The following is a 27,183-nucleotide window of genomic DNA, read 5'->3' on the forward strand; positions in this document are numbered from 1 at the left end:
TCTTGAAAGGATCAGTTAGTGGGGGCAAAGGTTGAGATAGACCACATGGCTTTCAAAAAAAATTCAGCAAGGTCTTTCACCACAAATTTTCAAAGAAGAAAGCACTTATGGGATCAAAAGAAAGGTCTTAATGAGGTTAAATATCATGGTAAAAGCTAGAAAAGACAGTGTAGGAGAAGGTGGTCAGTTTTAACAGAAGAAAGAGGACTGCAGTGGAGCTCTTGACAGGTTTTAACACAAAGCTGCAAACACTGGCTCAGAAGTTCCTGAAGTGCACGTTGTTGGAAGGGTGCTCTGGAAAAAAGCATCACTGCATTTCTGTGATTCATCGCGCCTCTGGGGAGGTGTGCATTGCTTTCCACTGACGCTGAGGATCCCGCAGTGACTAGCTCAGCCCTAGCCAACTAACATTTAGATGGCTAATTTAAGTAGAATGAATCCCACCCCAAATTAATGAGTTTACTTCTAGCTAAGGGTAACATGGGATGGGATTTTCATGAATGGTTTGGAAGTTCTGCTGCTGCTGACTTTATCACTAACACACCCTTTTGGTGCATTTTAGGGATATGCAAATCATGGACCATCATATAATTTAGCACTATTTCTAGTTACATTCAGGAAATGCCAACCATGTAAGATGGGTAGAGAATCCAGTCACATTATTGCTCTCAAAGACTTTAGGACCTTTTGAGCATTCCTGGGATCCTTCAGGAGCAAACCCAGGTACAAGCAACTGTGTTCCCCTCTGTGTTGCTCCCAGTCACATACACCTTTGCAAAGCACCTGCAAATCCTGTTTCCTTTGGGTTCTCCAATCATTCATCTTACTGGGATCCACTGGCATCAGTGTAAACAAATGCATCTTTCATGGGACACTGGCAGGCCATGCACATCCTCAAGACCCAGACCATTTAAAAACTTAAGTGATTGAAAAGGATACCACATTGACATGTTTCTCTTTCTTTCATGTGTCCTATGGATCAGAGGAAGATAACAGAAGGGGGTTTTCCCAAAAGATATCATCTATTCATTACTTTGGTGTGGTTGCTTAGGGTTTTTTCTTTATTTGCATTCTAAATAAGCACAATTGACTGCGGCAATGCATAAATAGCTCTTTCTGAAATGAAGAAAAATAAAAATAATTAAGTGTGAAGTTCTGGGTGTGATGAATATTTACTAAAAACTATTTCTTTGAATAGCTCTCCATTCAGTCAGAAATGAGTCCAGAGCACAGTTTATTATGTTGGAACTCAAGGGCAAAACAGACATTAATTTTAAAGCAAATTTAATTTGTTCTGTAAAAATACAATGAGATGCAGTAAACAAACCACAAATAAATTAGGCAAGCCTAACACCTTTTTCAAAAAGAAGGCAAAATGCTAGCAGTAAACGCTGTTTCTGCTCATTGTTATTGCTTTTTCCTTGCACCATGCATTTGCAAATACTTGGTACAGTTGTTCTGAACTGTACAGCAGCTCTGCAACATCTCCTATTGAAATCAGCAAACTGAATTTTCCAGCCCGTATGCGTGGCTCTGTAACAAAAGCCGAAGTGATGTTTTTCTGTGGCCAGATGGCAAGGAGGGTGTGTGAGCTGCAGCTCCTGAACTCGGGCTGAACCTCCTGGTTATGGTCCCTGCACAGGCACAGCTGCCTCCTCGCCTGGGAGACCTGGCAGCAGCTGGAGAGAAACGGCCTGTCGGGAGGTGGTGCCTCATTATTTCTGCCAATGCTTGGGAAGATTGTTAGACTGACCACAGCGTTTTCAGACACTGGAAAACCTTCATAAGTCCACTGATGTGATCACTTAGCCAACACAGGCTTCTCCATGTGATTTCTTTTTTATACACATGCTGCATTTACCTGGGAGATGAAATAGTGAAGAAATAATCTTTAATAACCTGTTACACCCCCACTCCAATTCAGGGTGGTTTTTTTAGTATTTTTTTATCCCCATCTTAGGAGGACTTATAAAATCTTTCCAGATTTTTGAGGAGGGCTTTTTTCTCAATGATGCAAAAGAATTTTAATGTAGCTCTCGTTAATGGAAAAGCTCTTCTTAATTACTAATGGAAACTTCAGCCCCTGAATTAGCGCTTAGTATTTGGTGGCTGTAAAGCTTTCCACGCAAGACAGCTCCTCCTCCCCTCTGAGCTCCCACTCTATTTCCAGCGATGTGTGTATGACTCTCCAAAAATGTTGCTGTGATCTCACGCAGTAAAATAACCGTGGTCAGTACGAGCCCAAATCCTCTGTTAGGCTGTAACAGCTACAGGAACATTAGGCTACAGCCACCAAACTCTCTCCCCATTGCAGAAGCAATGCCTTCAGGTCAGCACAGCAGGAAGCACTGCCCTCTCAGTGGCAGAGGGTAATGAAATGCGTGCGGTGGTCTGTCTATGGGCAGAGCTGGTGGCTGGGGTGGGTGGCAGGCAGCTGCTTGGTTTCACAAGAAAAGACTTCTGTGATAGCTGGGCACACTCACCCCCAGCAGTGAGAGGCCTTATTTCACCCGGCCAGACCATGCTGGTGCTGGGAAGGTTCTGCACATGTTGGCCCTCTTTCTACTACCAAGTGGCTTCACTGGGCTCAGGGCTGGCTGCTTCTTTCGGTTAGTTGCTGCATCACAAAGTGATGACTATGTGTAGAGTAAGAATTACCCCAGTAATTTCCAAAGTCTGCAACTGAATAGTTGCTGTTCTTAGTCAGAAATAGTTATCAATAACTATTCCTTAGTCAGGAATAGTTATCAGTAACAACATCACCTGTTACCACTTTTCCTCTTTGGCAGGAATCTGAGCATCTTTTCTTCATGTCCTCTGCAGGGGCATGCTGAAAGAGTGGCATGTGGAAATTTGGGAAACCTGATCTCCTTTGCTGAAGGTGCACACATGTAAATGTGTAGTGAATCCATAGCTCCAAATATGGCACAGGAGGTGAAAGTGGGACCATGCCATCACCTTGCATGTCCTGAGGGTCAAGAGAGGTGGACCAGGATTTGTGCTACTTGCCACAGCACGCAAGTACCTCGTAGGAGTAACTGAGTAGTGGGACTCAGACCTATAAGTTTATAGTTTGTTCTTTTCTAACCTTCCCTCAAGGGCAGGACTGTGTGTGTGGTAGAGATTTCCAGCTTGGTCATGGCTCTTTATACACAAAGCTTCATGATTTTTGTGTTGGAAGGACTGTAGAAGATATATTCATTTCTCCTCCTAAAGGAAGGTAGTAGATTCTGATACTTTTTTCCTTTTTTCTTAGACAATGGCTGAAATTTAGAATTAATTCCTCTAAAATTTATCTTTTTGTAGAAAATGCCATTGTGTTGGAAGGGGCAGAACTGTTTCCTGTGGTTTTTGTTAACTTTGATTTGAGTTCAACTAGTTTTGGCAGAAAAGACAGGTAGATAATGCAGACCCATTCCTTTGTTTTCCTAACTTTTTCTCTGGTTTATATTATTCTTGTCTAGTGAAACACTAGTAGAAGTAGACAATTAGTCAGGAATTTCCTAAATAGCAATGCAAACTAAAAAGGGGGATTTTCAGTCAAAATGGCAGAGATTAAGGAATCTTTTCCTTGTTTTAGATGTATGGCCTGATGTATACAGGAATGTCTTTTCATATTTTGTCTTTATATATTAGTAGTCAGACTCTGGCCCTGAATGCTATGTTATTAAACTCTAGGGTATAAGATATGGTCTCCAACTCTAGATAAATAAAAGAAAATATTTTCAAATGAGTACTCAAATGATGCTGATGGAGTTTGAGTTCAGGCACAGTGATGTCATTTGACCATTAAAAAAAAAAAAAAAACCAACAAAAATCTCTGAAAAAATACGTAATTGTGCAGCAATTATGTAGGGTATAATTGTTAAAGTACTGAAAACATTTAGAAGCACCTGTTGGATGGGCAATATTTTAGGCAGTTATTTGCAGAGTTGTATTTTGGGGGTTGGTGGTATTTTTCTGCAGTTAAGTGCCTGTGTACAAGCTTACCAGACTGAGGTCATTTGCAGTCCAACACAAGGATGTATATACATGGTTTGGAAGGTAGAGATATAATCAGTTGGATTAAAATCCAACAGGAGAAGACATAATTTTGTTGTGATATTAGCTTGCAAGGAAACATTTTGCCATAAATTGTACTGTGTAAACTCACATGTGTAGTCTCAGACTGGAGCACCAGCTGTGTCTATCGCTGGAGAGATCTAGTTAACAATGTGTGTCAGAGAAAATAAAAGCATAATTTATTCATACCTCTTAGAATAGCAGAAATTAGGCTGAAATCCATGTGCCTGTAGACAAAAGATTTTGTCCTAGTTTGTGTCCTGCTCAAAGATGCTATATCACAGTGATTAAATGCCACTGAGATGGATGGCAAAAAAAAAAAAAAAAAAAAAGAAAAGGCAAATTAAAGCATAGTTCCTAATTAAAGTCTGAAACAAGTGTGGAACTGAAGTAGAAATAACTGTCAGAACTTGCCAGTTAAAGTATGAGCAGCAAGTCCTGCAGCACAAAGCTGTTTTCTTGGCTCCAAGCATGTGGGTGGGTGGGTGGGTGGGAGGTGAGTTTGGGATTGACTTGATCAAGCCTGGAGAAAGATGGCTAAAAATCAAGTTACATTTACATTTTTTTTTTAAGTCAGTGTCTAGCTGTGGTTTTTGTCAAGGTTTTTCTTCAGTTAGTCTTTAAGGAGGGAAGACCGTCCAAAAGAAAACAAGGAGTCTCAGATTTAATGTTGTCTCTTGCAATAGCTATTCTTTGGCAGGGCTCTGTTCTGGCAGTAAAGCAGAAGATGAACGGTGTTTCTTCAAGCTGGTAAAACATCGAGGGAGTCTTTAGTCAGAGGGACTTTGCAAAATGGTGTAAAGAAGCAAGCCAGCGTTTCAGGCTGGATGATATTGGGACATTTCTTGAGCTGGTATTTCTTGACACAGTTCTGAAAGACACCAGTATAAAGTACTTGTCTTGGTGATCATTCTATAGTTAAAAAAAAAAAAGAAAGTCAAATTACTGGAAATATGAAAAATACCATATGTGATATTTTCCTGGCTAGTCTTGGTTTGCCTCATAAATGCTTTGGTGATGCTATGATTCCAATAAGCATTAATATAACAAAACACATTCTGTTTTCAGCACTTCTGATGGTGAGTCTCCTCTCAAATCTCTAACTCTTTGTTGTCTGGTCTGGTGAAGTGGTTACGGCACTCTGCCAGCACTTTTCCTCTCTCACTAAACTGAAGGCTGTATTGACAGAGATGACCGTCAGAGTTGGCAAAATAGAGATGGCATTTCTTGCTCATAGGGGGGTTGGTTTTCTTGTTCTTGGATTTCATGGTTCTGGGTGGAAAAATTGTAATGACTATTTGGTACTTCTGTTTCCCATGATGAATGAAACTGAGAAATAAAGTGCAATGTGAGAATGCAAAAGTCAATATATGCAAGTACTTGAAAAATCTCAGATAAATGCAGGTCTAACTTCAATTTTCAGTGGTTTGCCTTAGGGTATTTTTTCCTGTTCATACATATCTCTTCCTAGCATATCACAAAGTTCACCTGGAGAATGGAATTCAAAACGTACTGAAACACTTTTTTTTTTTTTTTTTCTTTTTTTCTGAGGCCAATAGGTGGTTGATTTAGAACGGGGTAACTATTCTGTGCACTTCCAAACTTTCTCTGATGTTAGAGATAATGTGTTATCTAAGTTTTGCTCAAAAGAGATGTTTAATATTAAAGATCAGATGAGATGAGAAAGCAGAAAAACACCTCTTGGTAAAGTTAGAATTGCTCTGATCAATGTGGCCTAAAGAGCAAATGCTCAAATGCATCTTGTTTCTAGAGGTAGCATGTACCAAAACTGCCTACAGGGTAGAAGTGATCAGTCCTTGTAGGAAGTGTCCTAAATATGAACTTGTGATAACTGTGGCACTGCTGGTCCCTTATTCTAGTATCTCTAATGTCTGCAGAGTGCTGCTCTGTGCTTACCATTTTACAACTGCTAAAGAGCAGAAAAGGAAAGCAGGAATACGCCACCTATGCAGATAGGAAATGGAGCAGCAGATTAAACAATTTGGCTGGGAATATTCAGGAAATTTGCTGGCAAATCAGGAAACTGGTTTGGCACATGGTAATCTTCATCAAGTCCTCAACCCGAAAAGAATATTCCTCTTTCCTGCACATCATTATTTAATTATGTCTGCTTAGGAATCTAACTTTAATTCTTCTTATCTGAAAAGACATCCTGGGTTATCTGGAAATTTAAATTATGATTAATTTTAAAAATAGTTAAATGTCAGTGTTTACTCATAGAGGATTATCTGGTAGAGAAGACATTGGATGTGCTAGATACAAATGTACAAGTCAAGTAGTTACACTACACTGTCCATCAAGTGGTTCTGCTAGGGAACACAGGCTCAAGGGTAACACAAACATGAATATGAATTTATCTTTCAGTTTGGGTCTCTGGAATGTTTCTGTTTTAATAATGTTCTAATAAAATCAAAACATTGAATCTTTCCCAGAAAAGTTATAAATAGAAATTAGGCACCCTCCTTGTTAGGCAGAAGGATAAACTACAAAAGGAGATTGTTCCAAAATGAAAAAATCCAATTAAAAATGCTGAAGTTTTACTTGTATCTCAGAGCTGCTGCACTTGTGTAATAAGCAGCTGTTATTTCTCCTTCATTTTTCCATGTAATTGATTTATTCTCATGACTGAGAATGGCATGATGCAGCACTAACAAGACAAATGGCCTTTCTGCACAGTGGCCCCACCGTGTCTCTGACGGGTGAGCTGATGGTGATCTTAAAAGTCTAAGAGGCCTCAGCAGCTTTGGGGCTGTGCAAACCATACAACCAGAATCCCCTAGGAAGATAGGTCAAAATGTGCTTCTGTTCCTGTTATAATCCACATCACTTTTTTGGGTCTGGAACTTGCTCCGTAGATGATAAAAAACTGGGAGGAGTGGCTGATACACCAGAGGGTTGTGCTGCCACTGAGAGGAATCTCAACAGGCTGGAGAAATGGCAGGCAGGAACCTCATGATGTTCACCAAAGGGCAGTACAAAGTCCTGCACCTGGGGAGGAATAATCCCAAGCACCAGGACAGGCTGGGGTTGACCAGCTGGAAAGCAGCTTTGCAGAAAAGGCCCTGGGGCTCCTTGTGGACACCAAGTTGATGATGAGCCATCAGCGTGCCCTTGCGGCAAAGGCAGCAAAGGCGACCACATATTCCGGGCTGCATTAGCAAAAGCATTGCCAGCAGGGATCCTTCTGCTCTGCTCAGCCCTGGTGAGACCACATCTGGGGTGCTGTGTCCAGTTCTGGGCTCCCCAGTGCAAGACATGGACATACTGGAGGGAGCCCAGCAAAGAGTCACAATGATGACGGGAATGGAGCATTTTACACAGAGAATTTATCTGATTGGGGGAGAGATGGGAGTAAAGAAGATGGAGGTAGACTCTTCTCAGTAGTATCCTGTGAAAGGACAAAAGGCAATGGGCACAAGCTGAAATACAGGAAGAATACTTAGAAGAGACTTTCTGCTGTGAAGGTGATTGCATGCTGGAACAGGTTGCCTAGACAAGCTGGGGAATTGACATCCTTGGAGACATTAAAAACCTGACTGAACATAGTGCTGAGTGGCATGCTCTAGCTGACCATCCTCTGAGCAAGGGGCTTGGACTAAAGGATCTCCAGAGGTCCCTACCAACCTCCACAGTTCTCTGATTCTGTGAATTATACCCTCATCTTTAGAACATACAAAATCATATTTTTAATGATATTTGATATTTATAGTACTACTGAATCTAGAAGCATCAGCCTGTGGCTCCTGGGAAGCTCTCAGTACAGGTAGACAAGACTTAGGACCATGAAAGAGAAGGGCAAAGAAACAAAGTGATTTGCTGAAGGCAAGCTGCAAGTCATATCTTTCTCATTCCTTACACAGTGCTCTATTCACAAGTTCTTTTTTTCTTTTTTTTCCTTTCCCCCAAAAACACTCTTATTTTGTTTCAAAGTCTGCATGGGTAATGAATGAGATATGAATGCACAGATCTTGCTTGTTATAAATATACTAATATAGATTATATTTCTGAACCAAGTTTGCCCTCAATTCAGCACTTTGGGGAAACAGAGGTACATTCATTCTGTGAGAACCTCTTCAAAGATCTATTCACAGCCACTCATGGGAAGTGCTACATCTCTGGGCATGTGTGAGAGAAAAAGCACTTTAATTGAATGCATGAGTAACTAACTGACTGCCAGATTGAGACTGGCCTCTGTACAAGCCCAAAGTTGCTCATGTTCTGCTGGGAGCAAGAAACCACTGCTGGGTCACCCCATCCTCTTACTCTATGAGCTGCCCAGTAGACCAGGCACTGCAGAATGAAGACAAATCCTCACCTGCTCTGTCAAGGTAGTCATGGGGGCTGAAAACAAGGCTCCATGCAATATTGATCACCTCCTAAATGTGACCTCTGTCTATGTACAGAGCTGTGAGCTGTAGGTACTCAAATAGAGTTAAATGTTTTTAAATTTGCATAGGAAAGGAAAGTTTTTGGAGTGATGGGAATTAAGACTAGTCTGGGGTACAAAACTGCTGTGAAAGGGAAGGGACAGTTTCATGGTTTTATGCAGTGTTCTTTTGACTATTTTTTTCTATAGATACCAGCATACCCTTTGGTCTCTGTTTGAATTTTGCTTGAACTGGACATGTCCGCTCAAGAGCAAAATTTGGCTTTAGCTTCCCTACAGTGCTGTGGGATGTTATTCTACATGTATGCATGACTCTTGCTCCATAGATGGGGAAGAAGTCACAAGTCATGTAATTTTAAACGTGGGCTCCAGTTTCACTCTGTGCCTTTGCTTGCTTGCTGTATAATATGTTTCATTTTCTGTCCTTCCGTTTTTAAAAGCTAATCTACTCATGCTTTCCTAAAAAAACCCCTGATGCATCATGACTAATAACACAAAGCTTCCATAAAGAAGGTGAAACAGGATGGGCAAAGGCATCAGGGTACCCAGGGATGCACTTACACTGTTCATTAAAAATACATGAATATGCTTCAGGAGATTTGATAAACATTGATTTTGCTCATAGAGAGCAAAAGATAAAAAAGCAGCTCCCCTCCTCTTTTTCTGCAAAATGAAAGGAACTGATGTAATTGTTCTAAATTCAGTACAATGAAGCGCTTTCGGACCAGTGCCAGCAGTGTATTTCCTGCCAGTGTCTGCTCCTCCAATCAGTTTAATTATGAGCAATTGTTTGGGTTGCGCTGTGAAGAAATATTAGAGAATGGAAAAAAGAACATACTTCAGGTCATTATTTTGCAACTGATTCATGGTTTGGCAGAAACCATTAACTAGATTTTATGCTTTACAACACTGTAATAGTATCAGCATGGATCAACCTTGCCATATAAGCACATACAGCACAAATCCACCATTTATTTTGACAAGGTTCTAGTTGAAGCATTTGAAAAATGCTGAAATAACATCAGCTATTGGCTAGAATTTTTGGTTAATCGTGTGCCTGTTCTTATCCAAGGGATCTAAGTAGGCTATGAAAAAACTGGCTATTGTTAATGCCTCCTATGTTTATCTGTCATGTCAAATCTTGATGATGATTCTTCTTGTGCTTGACACACATCTCATGTCTTGCTGCTACACGCAGAGGCGTTTTGTAATCCTAGATCAGTTATTTTGGAGGGGCAGACTGTGGGAAGATGGTTCTTTTCCCAGCTTGCAGGATTGCTCTCCTACTGACAGTTTGTTTTCCTTGGGATGCTGAAGACTTAACTGAGCTAACTGGATTGCTCTGGAAGTGAATCCTGATTAAAGTGTCCCTCAGCTTGTGTGGAATGGTTTCAATGCGGACTAGATAGGGTGGTTGCTGGGGCAGTACTTCTGTGCTGAATGGTCTTAGTGCAGAGTTCTTGCAGGACAAACCCCAAAATGCCAATTAGCGCTGCTTGGCAGCCTGGTCAGCCACCAGGACAGGAGCCAGCCAGGCATGGCACTCAGTTCTGGAGCAGAGGAGGTCTTCACGTTGCTGGGGCTCATGTAGCCACTCTTGGTGTCATTCCTCTACAAGAGGAGGATTTTAGATTTCAGGCATTGTCAGATAATATTTATCAGCAAACTAAAAAAAAAAACAAAACCCTTGGAACACAGAAAACGATGAATTTATAACACCTGTGGCAAGTGTTAGTTTTCATGGGTTCATGCCTAGATCAGATATATGACATGCTGCAACAGTGTGCTCCCTCCGGGAATGTAACATAAACTAGTCCGATCTGGATCCCGTTCCAACAGAAAACAAAAGATGCACTTGTTTTCAGATTTGCTAATGGAAAAATGTTCTTTTTTTCCAACTCTAGTGTGACTTGTGTACACTCCTGTGTTTTCTGATACCAGAATGAATCTTGGATAACTAATGCATCTCTCCTTGCACCAAGTAATATGGGATTAAAGCAAATAAATTGGGTAAATGCTGCAGGTGGCATTTTACATCTCTGCCAGGTTCTGCAGTCTTTACATTAAGCATGTTTCTTAGATGTAGTTTAAGCCTGTAAAGTTCAAGGGGTGCAAGGATGCAGCTCTTTGTAAAAACAAGGGGATCCAGCTGCAAATCATCCAGGACTTGGACTGCTGCAATTCTGCTGTTAACGTGTGAGCAATGTAATTTCTGGCAATGAAGTTCCGAATTTCAACAGAATTCAGAAATAATAGAGGAACTGAAGTTCTGTGTTTGGATCCTATGTTTAGTACTTCTGTGTATCTGCTTAGCCTGAAGCTCATTTAAAATGAAGAGAGCATATTTTGCCTGATGGAGTGCTGCACCTCGGTTACCTAAGTGTGTCTGGGAAAACCATTTTCCATTAGGAAGCCGTGTTTCCTGTGAATATGAAATCCTTCCCTTCTTGTAGAGATGTTACAGAAGGAACAGTAATGTTGGTTGCTGCTGGAAACAGAGGCTGGGGAAACGAAACTGATCTCTGGAAATATACAATCAAAAGCATAATGGCAGATAAGGAGATAAGACCATGTGATATGTCATAGGTGTTACCAGGGAAGAGTAGAGATTAAAATCGTGCTATCCTAGGTCAATTTAATAGAATAAAACCATGAAAAATGATTTTATTCTAGCCACTGACATAGCTAATGAATAAGGGCAGAGGTGGGTCTCATAAAGAAATTTCCATTACCACTGATGTTTTTAAGCTTTGTATTTTGACAACAGTCTAAAAATAAAATTAGTTATGTTGCCAGATTTATAACTCTTTTATATTTTCCAGCTGTATTCTTAGAGTTACCCAGAAAAGTGTCGTTGATTTGAGAGCATGGCTATGATCTGCTTTGCCACTGTTACCTTCTTCTGCTGTATCCCTAGGAATGGTAGAAATAAGAAGAGAACTTATCTGGGTCTTTTACCAGCCTCATTATATTGCTTAACATTACTTGCTGACTGTAAGCTTTTTGTCTCCCTGACATCCTCTGGTTATTCAGTGTTGAACCTCATCTTTCATTGTACTGCCCCATCACTGAGTTATGTTATATCCTCACAATTCCTTCCTTTCATTTGTGGTAAGCTGCCTCTTTTTCTATACCATTTATGAGTACATTGAAAGGCACAGTTCTCTACAGGAACATAACCTCCACTATGAAATCTGTTTATTATTTCTGCCTTTTCTTCTCCTACCATTAAAAACATTTCTTTATAAAAGCTCTCCCTTTTTCCTTAACACCAGCCTTAGTTTATTAGGGGTTTTTGGGAAGGACCTTGTTCAGATCTTTTTGGAAATCCAAGAAAACTACTTCAGGTATATCACCCTTGCAGTACTCGGTAGTTTGTTGAGATGTGACTTCCCTGTTTTCTAGGAACACTCCTCCTCAGGCTATCGTGTCGGGCAGTGTCTGCTGCTTCTATTTCTTGCTACAGTTTCTACCAATTTCTCAAGTCCAGAAGTCAAATTTATTGGTTAGTAGCTCTTCAAGTCACACAGATGTCTTTTTTTTTATTTATTTATTTTTTGCTTTTTTTAACCCTAAATTTTCTACTTCACATTTTTCTGCTACTGTCACTGTTTTATAACAGTAGCTGGAGTTGGTTGTTACTACCAAGGAACAGTTTCAGTCTCTATATAGCATCTCCTAATGGATTTATATGGTCTTTGAATCCACCTTAGTGTATAAATGAACTGTAAATTACACAGTGCATGTCAGGAATTAGACTTCTGCTGAGAGTCACTAGCTGTGTTTATAGCAGTGAATTACGCAGTGCCTGAGCACTGGTACCCAGTCCCATCTGTAGCTCATCTGTTAAGCTCTTGGAAAGGTCTATGGCATGTTTTTGGCCTGAACCATCTTTCACCCTTGTAAGCAATTCCTGGGCAAAATTTGGGACTTGGGAGCAGTCCTCATCCTGTGCTAATAGCTGGTTTGGATGCAGCCCCCTTATTTTGAAGAGTGGATTTAGTGGTAGGGATGTGAATTGCTCCATGGCATCTGGCCTGGGTGCTGGGGAATGGTCCCAGTTCTGGTCAACGTACAGCTGAAACCGTGGTGCTCAGTGTGCCGTGCCAGGGACTCTGCTAGGTACCAGCCTACAACTGCTCTTGGGTGAAGGGTTTTATCTATTCATTTTCCTTCAGAAGAACATCTCAGAAGATCCCAGCACATCTCCCGTGAACAACTGGCTGAGCTATAGTTTATTTGCACAGCCTTATTTATATTTCATTTGGAGACACACAGCGGTTTTCTTTCATCTCTGTATGCTGATTTCTCCTGAAAACCTGTCACAAGGCAGTGCCCGTCTGCACATGTGACGGCTCTGGTGGCTCATTGGCACGGTTTCCCTTGTCCCATATGAGGTGCCCCACGTTCCTCTGGCAGTGCTGGCTGCGTGAACGCCCTTCTCAGCTGGGGCCACATGTCATTTGGATTTGTGAGTTGGTCTCTTCAGCCTGGGTTTTTTACCCCCTTTGTTCAGTCTCATCACAGAGCTCTTGGTTCTGCCCTGCTGCACTGGGATGAGCGCTCCCATCCTCATGCAGTGTCCGTGCACAGCGATCACAGATAAGGTCCTTCAGTAGTGCTCCCATCTTTTGGATGTTGTTCATTTTTCTGACAGTAAGTGCTACTCACATTCATGGTGGTGTTCTTTCATGGCACTCACTGATTTAAATCTCCTGTAATGTTTTAAAGAGCCTTTATTTCATGGTAAGAATCCTTAGTTTCACCTGATTTTCGTGTATTTAAAGTGGACAAAAGTCTTTGGAGACACACTGATACTTTCTCTTGCTCTTCCCCCATGTCTTCTTCCTTGCAGTGCCCTTGGCACAGTCACCCAGCAAATGAGCTTGTACCCCATTTCCTACCAAGGCTCTCTACCAACTTTCATACAAGAGAAAGCAGACACCTTTATAAGCCTCCACAGGCTGATCCCTTCCACCCAGCCTATTTGCTTAAAGGTAGTGAGATTTGAACTCCAGGGAGATATCCCAGCAGAGCAGCGCTGTGGCTCTGGCTGTGCCTGGCCAGCTCGTACAGCCCAAAAGGAGGATTGATTGACTCGAGCTGGCATCATTAAGCTACTGCAGAGACCCAAACTAATAGCTGTGCAGCCTGTTGGCCTTACAGTATAAAATCAAAAACTTCTTAGTTTTCATATCCTGTCTCTGACACTGGCCAACAGCAGATGCTTTGGCTAATGATGTTTATAACCAGACAATCTTGTTGAGAGTCACCCTTGATATTGCTAAAATGACAATCTACTGTGTGGTACATATACGACCTTAAATTTAAGCTCTATGGAAAATACCCACAATTAGTATATTACACAACAGTGTAAGAAACTCTCTGGGTACTGCTATAATACGAATTATTTCAAGCTGACATTTATTGCAAATTATCTGTTTTCAGTTTTTTGGCCCTCAAGAATAGCTTGCATTGTGCTCTTAGAGTCGTGTTGATGGATGTCTCAATCTCTCACCTCAAGCTTTGGCTAGAGTATAAACTCTGCAAGAAGGACTGGCTTTGCAGCTTTGTGCATATTTTTAGTGTTTTAAAATCCCCTAGTTTTATAATACTTTTTTTTTTTGTTGATCAGGCTGTTTACTCTGCAAATCTATTAATAAAGACAAAAACCTTCTAGGTCTCTCAAATGTTCTTATCAGAAAAGAAAATACATATCACTACATAAATAGTAAAAACCCAGTTCATTCTTTTTCTAATTATAGAGTAATTTTCCACAGGGTGAGCAATGAAAATAGTTGTCTGAAGGAAACTTATGCTTTTGCTTTTGGGGGTTACTGGCTTTTGATTCAAATTCAACTTTTATCCTTTGGTTCATTTTTCTGGTTTGCCTCATGAGAGGAAATCTCCCTTTGTTTGCAACCTGCTGTCTAGCAGAATATGTGAAAAATGTGAAGATGGAGAGTTTTATGGGATCACTAACAAACTGTACTTCTGATTGGAACTTTTCTTCACAAATGTAGATATAATTCCTTTATTTTTTCTTAGATCTAATTTTTAAGTTCATGCCTTCAGTCTGTATCAACTTGCCTTGTTCTGGTGTGGCTCCTTTCTAAGCAAAAAAAGCTCCAGCATTAAAAAAATGAATTGCTATAGCTTTTAGGTTCTAAGTGCAAATACAAGTCCTCTAATTAGTACTCAAGCAGTCCAAAATGGTTGTGGTTATCTTCTGTCATTTATATTATCTCTATTCAAAGAAACTAAAGGGAATCCTGTCCTGCCTGGGTACACTGTAGTTCTTCCATGCAGTTTCCAACAAAGTGTAGGTTTTTCTACGTGGATGCCACAGCTGGAGGGCAATCCAAGCTTCCTGTCAGAAGCATCTTCTAAGCACAAATTGTCATGCAGACAAACCTCAGAAATCTGCATCATTTGCAGACTTTTCCACTTTTCTCTTGGCATTCAAAGGACTGAGATAAAATTGCCAAGACTGAGGGATGCTGCACCAAGAGAAGAGTCTTGTGATGGGAAGGGTCACCACCACTGGCTGAAGGGACTGCTATATCCTCTCTGTTGAAATCAGATCATGTGTTGTTGGACTGAGGATCTGACACAAGTCTATGCTTGGGGTTGAAAAAGAAAAATAGAGCTCAAAGGAAATTAAATTTGTACTACACACATTTTGATGGCTGACAATTAATTATTGGCCACTACAAAGTCTAGAAAAAACAGTACCTGTTTAACTCTGTTCTGTGTTCAGTAAATCACCTAATCCGGTGCTATTTCTGCAGTAATTTTCCTGATGTTTCTAATGATATTGCATGGGAAGTGATTTTCTACCACAGGTGTCACAGGTATTTTGCTAAACATTATTTCAATACCAATTCAGACTACAGGGAATGAGGAAGGAAGTGGGATGCTCATAGGACTTTGGAGATTTCTCTGCCATATCTACCTCACACCAAAAAAGAGTTCTTCCCTGTAGGAATTTAAAAGTAAGTAACATGAAACTAGGCTGTCAAGTAAAAACATACCTGGAAAGCTTAAGGAAAAAACATTTAAAAATTATGGCCACTGGCTTGTTTGAAGCAGAAAATATCCTGTCCAGACCGTTCTTCAGAAAAACTGCAATTTAATCTGTGCAGCAGTTGTGGAAAAGAGTAACTGTTATGAATAACCGTGAAGGGCAGAGAGTGGTTAAAAAATAGACTATGGGGAAGAGGACAATGCAGCTGGTGTCTCAAACCCTCTCACGAGGCTGAAGGTCAAGAGCTGTAAAGAAGCCCAGTCAGTAAAGGAGGTTAGCTTGACAGAAGCATCCATAGATGGTAATGAAAGGAAGCAATTAGACCAGCTGCTCTCATGGTATGCTGGTGTGTTCTCCAAGAACAACGAAGAATTTGGATGACAGGGTTGAGTGCAGTGCTGTTCTGTGCTAAACCACTGAATGCTCCTGGGAAGCAGAGCTTACGCTGGTTGCCCTGCCATCTAGGAGCTGGGTAGAAATGTTAAATTACAGTCTGGGGAATGGCCTGACTGTGCATCCTATGGTGCTGCCAACATCCTTGGTTGTCTAGGCAGTTCTATATTCATGGGTGGTTTCAATTTTTGCCATGATACACTTACTGCCTTTGAAGGAGCTTGTTAGCACAGGTACAGTGGCACCACCAGCAGCTATCAGGATCTCTTTTGGAAGTGGATCAGCTATCTGTGTGTTGTGCCTGCACAAGATAACCACCCCTAGGAGGGCTGAGGGCCAGAGCTTCCTGGGCACTGCTTCCCATCCCTGGGGGAGAATGGCTGAAAGCCTGCTGAGGCATGCACCAAACCCTCTCCTCTGCAGGCAGTGCTGATCACCCTGCCTGCACCTTGGCTGCTGCCTGCAGAGACAGGGGTTGTTCCAGTAACACACTTTTAGCACTCTGGGTGCATTAGCCTGGGGGCACTGCCAGACTTGAGCGGGCCACACACACATACATGCTGCTGGAGGAGTCTGTGCTGAGCCCTGCCAGATCCACAAGCCATTTCGGTCTCTACGCAACACATTCCTTTTCCCTCTTCCTTCTACCCAGACATACACTATCTAGGATTTTCATTCTTCTGAGCAGTCCCTCATTTCCTTGGATGAAATTTATTTTAATTATATAAAATCTCAGAGGAGACTTGATGCTACATGCTGACTACAGGAAGTTTAATCTCCAGCCTGTTCAACATAGATACCTGCCTCTCTGCATGGTAAGCACCCCAAATTAAATTTGAAGGAAAAAGATTTCATTTTTTTATCTCTGCTTGCTTGGTTTTGTTTTCTTTTGTTAATTTTGTTGCTCACGAGATTCTGTTAGGTTCAGCTGAGAATTTAAAACACCAGTCTTTGTGTCAGCCTCTGGATGATTGTGAGTCTCCTGAGTTAGGTGCAAGACCTCAGGTTAGGTTCCCCATTGCAGTGCTTCCTGCAACTTCTGATTTTGGAAGATCTTTGAATGTTTTGCACAACCTTCACATTATTTCTCTAGAACATGGAAGAAACAGCTAATATTAGAAGAAAAGATTGTAAAGCTTGTAACTGAGCCAGTTTCTAAATCTAGAGTGCAAAGGTATGCAACCATTTAAAACAAGAAATCTAACCCGCTCCTGGAGTAGTTTGGTACAAACCAGTTGTTAAAGAGTGTTGATATGAACGGTGTGACTAAAGCAGGTACATGCTTCTCCCTCCCACAAGGATCTTTCCTCAGTGTCTGTTAACCCACCTGCTTGCTAATTCTAAACACACTGACTCAGGCTCCTCATTAATCTCCACTTAGAAATGTGACCAAGACCAGAAAGACCATAAATGGGGACAAGACCAGAAAGAAAGTAGCACAGATATTGAAGTAACCAAGAAGAAAAGAGACACATGGTGAATGAGAAAATGGAGAAGCTTACGGTTTTGGTGCAAAGTCTCCAAAAATTTGGCTGACAGGTGAAAGCAGTTCAAGTAAGAGATTTGCCTTTTCATAAGGACAAATGAAGATACTTTAGGATGTGAAATGTAGGTGATTTTTCTGAGTGTTACAGAATTAGTAACTGGTAATATCTTTAATGGCCTAGATATTCTGAGGAAGAGCAGACTGGTTATTAGGTATTGCTGTGCAGATTCTGCACAGTCTTACATCCCCAAAAAGAAGGAAATTTTGGAGATGGGTCAGGAGAAGAAGAACCAAGAAAGGGAAAAACCTTAAAAGCTTTTATTATAGAGCTGGGCTGGTTGAGACAAATGTGCAGTCCTGGGGGGATGATGATGCCAGATTGTATGAGTCAGATACTGTCCTGAGAAAAAGTTTAGTAGGCAATCATAAAGCCAGACTTTAAAAATACAATTAGATTCTGAATTTCATGCTGAACAGGAAGAAATAGAAGAACTGCAAGCTGTGGAGGAATTTTTGCAGATCTCAGTATTGAAAATGTCAAGACTGTGAAGACTTTTTGAAGATACTGCCACAGTCCACTAGATAATTAGGCAGAACAAATAATTAAACATCAGTCCTAAACCATGTATTATACTATTTTTTTCTCTTTGTGATGGTTATGGTGAGAGTCTTTCATAATCTTAAGTTTTTCCTTGCAAAGTTAGGAAACTTAAGACATCTTCCCAGCATATGCTTTTGTGTGTATAAGTAATTTTATTTGTACTTTTTTCTCCTTAGTTTTTTTTATTGGTATAATTTTTAACAATGGATCAAGAAGTAATTTAGTGGTCAAGAAGTAATTTTAGTTTAAAAAAATCCAAACCCACAACTCAGAAAGTGCTGTAATGGCAGCAGAAATACTCTCATTTGCCACTCATGATGTACTGAAATAGTTGTGCTAGAGCATTGTACACATCACTGTGAGTCAGTTTAAATTCATTATCAAGTCTGTATCATCTAGTAAGAGGTAACACCTCTCACCTGTCAAATCTACCCTGGCATCTGGCTTTATTTCCTACACAGACTCATTAGATTCCTGCCTTGGGAGTCTGTGCTACACTCTCCAACTGTCTTGGTAACATCCCAAATTGTATTTTTCCCTGGTGAAAGCCTGAAGGAAAAGAAAAAGTTAAAAACTACAGGTCCAGCACTGAGAGGTAATGTCAGAAGTACTGTATAATGAGATCTCTGAAGTAACTATTTTAGTATTTAACGTATTGATGAAGTTTCAGATGTAACACTGCACTTTCAAGAAAGATGTGGACCAGTTGGACAGAGTCCAGAAGCAAACAAAAAGAATTACAGAGGTTTAAAAAAATCATGCCCTATGAGTTGAAGGCACTGGGGTTGTTTAGTCTAGAGAAAAGAAGACTGAGAGGAGACATGATAACAGTGTTTGTTAAAATATTTTAAAGGATACTTGAAGAAGGAAAGGAATTAATGATTTGTTCCAGTGGGGAAAGTACAAGAAGCAGTGGTCTTAAATAGCAGTAAGGGAGATTTCTGTTAAACTTTAAGGAAAAATAAACTGTTTTAATAGTAAAGATAGCCAAGCACTGGAAGTTCTTGACAGGAGAAGTGGAGGTGGTAGGAGCCCATTATTAGAATTCTGTAAAATATGTGTCTATACATACATACTATGCCTATGAATATGTAAATATCCAAAGTTTGATGAAGGGTTTAGTTCAGTGATGAGCTGTGGTGAGCTGCATGGTCTTTTACGGACACTTGAGGATAACTGTTCTTCCACCATGACATGAAAAGAGCTAATGAAGAAAACGAAGAAGCTGTTGCTTGTCCCACGTGGGTGGTTTCAGTCACTCAGGGCATGACACCTGGATTTTGGTAATGCAGAAGTAGGGCTCTAGGGCTGTGCAAAAGGAGGCACTTGAAGGCAGGCCTTGGGGTGCAGGTAGGTGTCAGCTCTGTGGGTGCTGCTGGTCAGATGCTGCTGTTCAAGATAGAAATGACCTTGCCTTGAAGCTTTCAAGGTGGTTTCTAGAGCCTAGCTTCTTTCTCTTTTCTTCTGTTCTCCTAGTACTCCTGTGTGCTCATGCCAGGGCACCTAGTCTCCCATGAACTGGAGAACGCTGTCCTGCTTATGTGTATTTGCCTGCCTGCCTTTCAGCTTTCACTGACATCCCTTGGGCAGCAAAGACCACTTGGGCCATCTCCACTCCTTTCCAGGCTCCAGATCCTCTAATCAGCATTTCAGGCCATGGATGTTTCTCTTGAGGCTACACTCTTTCAGTGCTTGATGTAGTTTTTCTACTTAGGTCTGTTTACAGTCTGGGTGGGACTGATGTCCCATCATCCCCAGAATACCTCCTTGTAAACTGCCACTTTCTGCCTTCCTTAGGAATTATCTGAAATCCATATGTACAGGATGGCAGCCAGAGGGTGGTGGACCTGCTTTAAGGTGTGAGCTTATCTGCCTCATTAAATAACCAGGAGAAGCTGACTGCAACTTTCCTTCAAAAAGCTCAGTCATACCAACAGCAGAAGATTAGGGTATAAATAATCCATTTGGCAGGGTTAATAAAAAAATACCTCTCTGTTGCTCAGCACTTGTTTTTCATCGATTTTCTTAGTTACGCTGCCTCACTGCCTCTGGCACCCATTATGCAGTTTCTATTTTGGGAAGCTCCCTGAGTAACTGCTCTCAGGGGACCAGAAGGTTATGGGGCTTTCTTTTAAAACTAGATTTGTTCCTGGCATGCCTGTAGCATGGTAAGCAAATGGAGATCCCATTCACCAGCTGTACTTTGAAATCACACACATCTCATAAAGCAGGTCTAAGCAGCTAAGACCATATGTCACATAAGGTAGGTGCATCCCCAGCTCCCCTCCTTCCTTGAAAGTGCCTTCTAGCTGTCTGAGAACCTCAGTCTCTAAATCACTCCCTGAGGTTAGGTGTGCTCTCTGGAGTTTTGTTCTCTAAGCCTCAGGGATCAGTACAAATTTAAGAATTTAAGCTTTCCTTCTTTTCCTTCCTCTGGTTCCTCAGAGCCTGCCCTGGCCATCTGGTCGCATGCCTCATGGCTTTTAGCGCCAGCAAGGGGCCAAGACAAAGGAGCCATTCTGCAGTTCAGATTCCAATTCCATACAAAAGCGGTTAGATAGGCATCTCTATCTTCCTCCCTCCTGGAGACCCAGGCTATCGTTTAGCACTTGAGCCCCCTGTGGAGCTCGCATTGTGTCCTGCTTCTCCCCTCTCCATTCTGGGGGGTCTGGCTTCTTGGTTTCCTGTGCATACCCACGTTATTTGTCCCAGCTGCAAGGTGCCTTCCTCCCAGCCATCGTTCATGCCCTTGCTTGGCAAGTTGCTTTTCTGTTTCCAGCTGCAGCTTTTGTCACTGCTTCGTATAATTCAGGAAATGGACCCCAGGGCAGGAAGGTGCTGCTATACCAGGGCAGGAGCCCTAGCTGCATCCCTCACTGTCCTTGACCCTGCTGGATCCCCCTTGCCATAAAGGCAAGCTCTATTTTTCTGAACAGAGCCATGCTATGCTGCCCAAGCATCCAACAAGTGCAAGATGTGTCTTATTTCTGTCTTACTTACTGCTTGTTTCTGGGCTTTCCATAAGCCGTTTATTAAGATATACTTGTACCTAGTGTATTCTTTTCCAGTAGGCTTAATCTCTCCCTGCAGGAAAAGAGTATAAACCACCCTTGTGCTACCTTTGATAATCCTTCTTGTTTTGTTTTCTACAACCACAATTGCAAGGATAGTTACAACTGAGAGACTCTTGGCAGATATTCTGTGTTTCTGCCAGGAAAATTCCAGGTAGAAATATAGGTAAATCTGTGATATTAAGGCTATCATATATATAATAGCTAATTAATAGACTTTTCTTTATGTGTTCTAGGCGTACCAGACTTGTTGCATGCTCCCAGATGAATTTTAAATCACATACACAGTCAATTTGCTATATCCTAGGTCAGAGCTGTTGCTCCAAGTGAGCTGCATGCTGCCCTGGCAAAAATATTGAACTAGAAATGAGAAATATAAGAGCAAAGCAGTGAGTCAGTTGCAGATGTGGGGGCAAGGAGCTGGGAGAAGAGGAAAAAGCATCTCTTTTACACATATTTTTGCATAAAGTGGAGGTAATCTAGTGATTTAAGGCAGGGAAGATATTAGGGAACCAGGCCAGGCAATAGCCAAGACAAGGGACACCTCAATATGCAATACCCAGGCTTCCAGCTGTGAAGAAACTTTGTGTTGACTCTCATCCTGGTGGTATAAATGTTGTGTGTTTTGCCAAGGGTGAGAGGGAGCTCCTGACTTTTTAGTGGGTCTTGGTGCTATAAAAGGACCAGCGGAACCTAAGAGGAGCCTCGCAGCAAAAGCTGGAGGGAATAAGCTGTGAGCAGGACAGGGCGTTTCCCCCAGGCCCAACGGGAAGCTAGCAAACCTGGAAAGGAAAGACCAGCTCGAGTGTTTGCATGGGTGTCTCTTGGACAACCTTGGCAAGACAGTTCAGTCCCAGGGAGCCAGGTCTGTGAGACGTTTTTTAGCAGCTGTGAACCTGGTTATTGTGCACTTGGACCACTCCTTGTCTTTGCTATTGTTTCACTTTTCCGGCTTTGTTCCTTTCAACATCTCCATCTGATCAGGCTCCATAGCAATTAATACCACTGTAAACAACCACTTAAGACACCTCCATATGCTTTAGAAATAATATCAATGTTTTCCAGTTGAGAACAACTGCATTAGATGAAACTTGCCCAGATTGTCCTCCTGCTCTTCAGCAGGCCCTTGTGACCTTACAAATGTTGCACAATCTGGGACAGTTATTCAGTCAATCCTTGCGTATTCTAAAGCAGTCCAGTTTTGTTTTCAAGACTTCCATTTTGGTGCCGACATTTGTTCTCTGACCACTGTGTTTTCTGTAATTATATTCACTACAGCATGCGCCAGTGCAAATAATTTGCCAGAGCCAAGTAGAATAAAGTAGATGCGCCAGTGCAAATAATTTGCCAGAGCCAAGTAGAATAAAGTAGAATTTATATGTATGTGCAGGTAATTTGTGCATTGTAACTAGTCAAGATGTATTACATATAGTTACATACTATCTAAATATTTCTTATGGATAGTTCAACCAGCTCCAAGAGGAAGCCGGTAATTTGTTTTATGTTGAAAAATCTTACTTTAGGAGTTTATTAATTTAGTAATAATGCTGCATAAAATTCTGCTCACCCCCTCAGTCAGTGCTTTCCCCTTTTTTGGTTGAAATCCCACCTCTCACTAAGAGGTCTCCTGTCTCTTTTGTATTTTCACTGAGCTCTCAAGGATTTTACCTTCTCTAAAGAATCAGCTGCAAATACTCTGGAGTTGGCTGTATGGCAATCCTACAGGAAAGCCCTGGTAGCTTCCTGCATCCCCCAGTTGGAGTCCTTGCTCTTTGCAGTTCAGCAGTTCTCTTGCATGAAGATTTTCTTTGCTTTCACTGTCTGCAGTCAAGTATCTACAGTACCAGCAGCTGCCAATATCTTTGTGAGAAACACAGCAAAACCCTTTCCATTTCTGAAAATTGCTATATTTGCATGGGCTGCTCTGTCCTGAATTTCCAGAGGTATAACTGGGAATAACTTCATTGTGTTTTCCCTACAGCCCATTGTGTGGGGTAGGAAGGGTTCTCCGGTGTACTCACTACATTATCTAAACACTTGTTGATATATGTCTGCATCCAGCTACCTAATAGCTCTTTGCTTCAGTTACAGTTTAAAACACTGGATTTTGCCAGTATTTGCCAGGAAAAATCACCTGCATGATTCAAATTTCTGACTGTAATGCATGCATCATTCCCAGTGTGTGCTCCTCAACATTTCAGTCTGAGCTCCTGAACTGCCTGTTTAAAGCCAACGCCAGAAGCACAACAGTTGCCACCCTTGGGATGCCGGCATCTGTTCCCCTCTCCTGCCAGGGTGAACTCCAGTGCTGGAGCTGTTCTGGGGCACAGGTATCTCCAGCTCAGTGTAAAGTGTGAGCAGATGCTGGAGGCATAATGCAGCTGCCTCTGCTCCCTTCCTGACTCCAAACCATTCTGTGGTGCCTCTTTGTTCTGCCTTCTGCCTTGCTGTTATTATAAAAATCAGTAGGAAAGCTCATTTCCAGGAGAATACCCCAAACAATTCATGAAGAGAATGAATTTTTTAGAGACTATAAAACACATGTGTACTCCTTAGTTAAAGATCTTTTACAGCTCCTGTGATTTAAACTGAAGGTTTTTTGACATGCTGTATTTTATTCTCAGCAGTCTTTCTGCAGCCAGTCTGTCCTTATGTGGAAGGTTATTATCAGTAGCTTTTCATGAAAAATCAATGTAAAATTAATAGATTTGATATTCGGATTCTACTAAAGAGAATTGTAAAAAAATCCATTAACAGATGCATGAAAATATTTTCCTTTTTTAATTTGGCTTCCATCTTAGGATACAGTCTCCAAACTATTCCATTAGTACTGCTGACTCCCCTTTATATTAAACTAAAAGCTGCGATAAAATGTGCTCATAGCAAGTGGATGATGCAAGGTGGTCAATATGCCAATACAGCTGTGCTGGAGATATGCAGTTGGATTTAAACCACTGGTAAATTTATGCAAGCTTTCCAGAGAACGGACTAGCTGGCTTTGAGGCAGAGCATTAGTACCCTTCTCCTCTTGATAGGGATGTCATTAGCTCTGGAAAGATTGGGAGCACCACAGAATTATTTATACAGGAAGCATTTTTTATTTTAAGGCATGATCTCTGATGTGAAAAATAGTCTCAAATATTCTAAAAACTTATTTCTAACTAAAGTAAACAAATATGTAAGGTCTTGTAAGCCAAACAAAGAAGTACTGACCTCCTCCAAGGTTTTTATGAAGCCGTTTGTTGAGACAACTCAGTGATGAGGACATTAAAAGAGGAATCTCTTTAGTAAATATTTTGCTGCCCTCCACTGGACCAGCAAGAGAAAATGCCTTGATAACACGTGTGCAACTGAGACCCTTTTACTTCAGACCTAATTGAGGCACTGTGTTCTACCTGAAGTGAAAATTAGATGGCTTTGATTCTAAACTGCAGAATGCTAAAGCTGTGCCTGGTAGACCAGTGACCCATCTGCTACCTGGGAAAGTGCGGCCCTGAAGTTGTTATGTGGTCAGGCTACAGAAGGATTTACTCTTTCTAACACAAATGAAAGAGCAATACAGAAGTGAGGTTTTATAAATAGATACCTGGAAATAGGAAAGATTTTCTCCTTTCTCTACTTCTGTAATATTTTGATCTATGAATGATGAGGAATCTGCAAGAGTCTATGCTTGTGGGTGGATTTTGTACTTCGTTATCGTGATTAACTTCTGTGTTTTATACCAATGACAACATTTTGACCTTGCAATTTATTCACCAGCAACTTTGTACCAGTTGTAGTCCTTGACAGAGGACTAATATCAGTATTTTAGCTAGAAACATTTACTGTTAAAATATTTTCTAGCTTGAATAATGTTTGAGATGATAGCCTTGAAGCACCACTTTATCAAAACATGAAACTGAGGCAGTCACTGGGGCTGAAGAGTAAAAATTTCATGTGAAAGTGGAGAAAGGACAGCTGTTCAAGGGATGGGTATTTGGAAAGAAATGAAAGAAGCAGCAAACTAGCATGGACACTGGGATCAGAATTTGTGAGGGTTGCTAAGATGGCTGGAAGAGATATTCACTGTGTACCTATGGCTGGGAATTTTCCTGTGTAAGGGAGACTTTAGATGACCATAGGGTTGATTCGTGATGGTGCAGAGGACTTCCTTTGGAACTCATTGGTTTTTCTATCCTTATAATGCAGAGCATAGATACAGCTGAGCCACTGCTGCAAGGGACAGTCGTTGGGTTTGTCTTTGAATATTTTCACCACTGATTTTGTTCTGACATTTTAGTATGAAACAGAGGAAATGGAAGCAAGAATGAGAAACATTAATCTGTTTGTTTTCAGTCCAAGAAACTAGGTGTGATTCTTATTGGACAATAAAAATGAACCACATTATAACCAAAGCCTGAAGAGCCTGAAACTTGGTAGTAGATATTTGTGTGTGGATGGCCCGTGTTTCTTTCAAATGTTTATGTAATTTGCAGTTGCTGTCTAAGTGTTATAGCTGGAAGGGTGACTATTAGGAAGCATTTCTTTACAGAACGGGTTGTTAGGTGTTGGAATGGGCTGCCCAGGGAGGTGGTGGAGTCCCCATCCCTGGAGGTGTTCAAGAGTAGGGTCAACATAGCACTTAGGAATATGGTTGGGACAGTTGGGATCTGTCAGTGCTAGGTTAACAGTTGGACTAGATGATCTTCAAGGTCCTTTCCAACATAGATGATTCTGTGATTCTGTGATACAGAACAGGTTTCAGCTGAAGTCTTATTTTGAAGGCTACTTAATGGCTATCATGCTGGATTTATTTTATCCCTGTACTCTCCTGATTTGTTTTACTTCACTACTTCTTCAAATGTTATCTTTTGCTATTGCTAAATTTTTGCAAGGAGTTCTCCCTGAGATACCAAGAAATCTATTGAAAATGTGCTGTATTCAATAAAGGTATTCAATGCAATAAAGGTTTCATGAAATCTAAAGCAAGCTTAGGCATGCAGACTGAAGCTGAACTCTTTTCTGATAATTCTATTCTGAGGAATAGAAGAAATCTTTATTTTGTCATTAAAGAGCAACAGGAGATGAAATAACAGTCCTCAAACCTATGGATAAATACACTACTCTGGAAAAAATATTATGGTTGTAATGTTTTAAGTCAAGAAATTAATGAAAGTTACATTGCAGTTGTACAAATGCCAAGGTTACAATGTGCAGACAAGCACCACACTCAAGCTTTAAATCAGGAGTCTCAGTGTGGCATTAATGATTTTAAACATAGTAATTCTCTGTTTCCTCTCATGATTTTATGTTTTGATGTAGGTGGCATATAATAGAAGCTCATTAACACTAGATATGCTTAGGGTAGGAGGGAAATTTCCTCTCTGGATGAGAATGGGGAGCTGCTTCTTATATGGTAAAGTGGTATTGCTTCATATGGAAGGAGTGTGCAGCTATCACAGAAAGCACAGGCTTGGTCATCACATGCTGAAGTATTTGGTCCTCAAGAAAGAAAAAGTATGGATTAAAAGGAATTTTTCAGCATTTTACGTCTTGATGGAAGATGACAGTAATTGCTACCACATGTATTCCCTGGAACCTATTATAGTGTTGAGTGAGGAGATACCAGTGAATATCCAGGTACCAGTGAGAGTTACCTGGTCCCCTGGTGCTGCTGGCACAATATAACCCAGGGAACACTCAAGACTGATGTTTTGAATTACTGACAACTATTCAGTTTTCATGTATTTTTTCAAGGATAATTTGGTGGGGTGGCTGAGATACCTCAAAAGGACACAAATGGATTATTTTGAGTTCATTCCAGTGTCATCCATGGGGTCTCCCATTCCTCTGTCCTGATGCTCCAGGGGAACCTAAGAAAAAAAATCATCCTGGAGTCTCCTTAAGGTTATGTGAGAGGGAGAGATAAATAAATGGTTACTGATGGACTGCTCAGCTATAACACTGATCATTTCTTTTTCTGTATGGTATCTCTAAGAGTCAAGCAGCATCATTTGGAGAAAACCTCCAAAATCCATTCTGTCCACAGCCGATATATTTCTCTTGGATCTACCAGGTCCTTGTAAAATATTGCACTTTGTTACTGCCCAGTGTCTCAGAGGGTCCAGCAGAATCTTACACGTATGAATAGAATTG

This window comes from Strix aluco, chromosome 3, assembly GCF_031877795.1.
Source record: "Strix aluco isolate bStrAlu1 chromosome 3, bStrAlu1.hap1, whole genome shotgun sequence".
NCBI classification, from domain to species: Eukaryota; Metazoa; Chordata; class Aves; order Strigiformes; family Strigidae; genus Strix; species Strix aluco.